Here is a 709-nt window from a genome sequence, read left to right as displayed (position 1 = left end):
TTTGATAGAAAAAAAAAAACATAAATTCTATATATTATGAATCTATTTTTAGAAGTATTTATAGTCATATTTAGAAATAATGGTTAAAAAAATAATAAAAATTAAACTTATATCTTTATACTAAAGATCACATTCAACTACTATATGTAATATTGAATTTCAAAACCTTGCTTACAATGTAGATTGAAATGATGATATCTTTATGAACCAATTTTGATATAATTTTAAAGATAATATCAAAAGCTTATTATTGATAATATCAAATATAGACTAATTGAAAAAAATTATGATTCAAGTTATTTTATGTAATAATTGATTTTTTGAAAGATTCTAACTAAAAAGATTTGAGTAAAAAGAATCAAGTCAAGTCATGACAACAAATCTCAAGTTTACAAGAACTTATTTATTAAGGCCGGAACCTATGCAAATTAACACAATACATTTTAAACTTCTTATTGAGCAAGAAAAGACTCAGCGTCATTAAAAAAGATTATGCTTATATTATAAAAAAACATAAGCATAATACTCAACATTATCCAAGGACGTAATAAAATCCAAAATTGAGGAGCATGGTTGCCAAAAATGACAATATGTCAAAAGAATAAGTTTATACAACTATTATAGAAACCATGTAGTTAGAATCTTATACAACATCTAGTATAGTTTCTATTCTCTCTTCAAATCTCTCATCTTGCTTTATAATAGGTAT

This window comes from Physcomitrium patens, chromosome 16 (genome assembly GCF_059467195.1).
Source record: "Physcomitrium patens ecotype Gransden chromosome 16, ASM5946719v1, whole genome shotgun sequence".
Classification (NCBI taxonomy): domain Eukaryota; kingdom Viridiplantae; phylum Streptophyta; class Bryopsida; order Funariales; family Funariaceae; genus Physcomitrium; species Physcomitrium patens.
The sequence above is the reverse complement of the archived record's forward strand: the minus strand, read 5'-3'. Positions refer to the sequence as shown.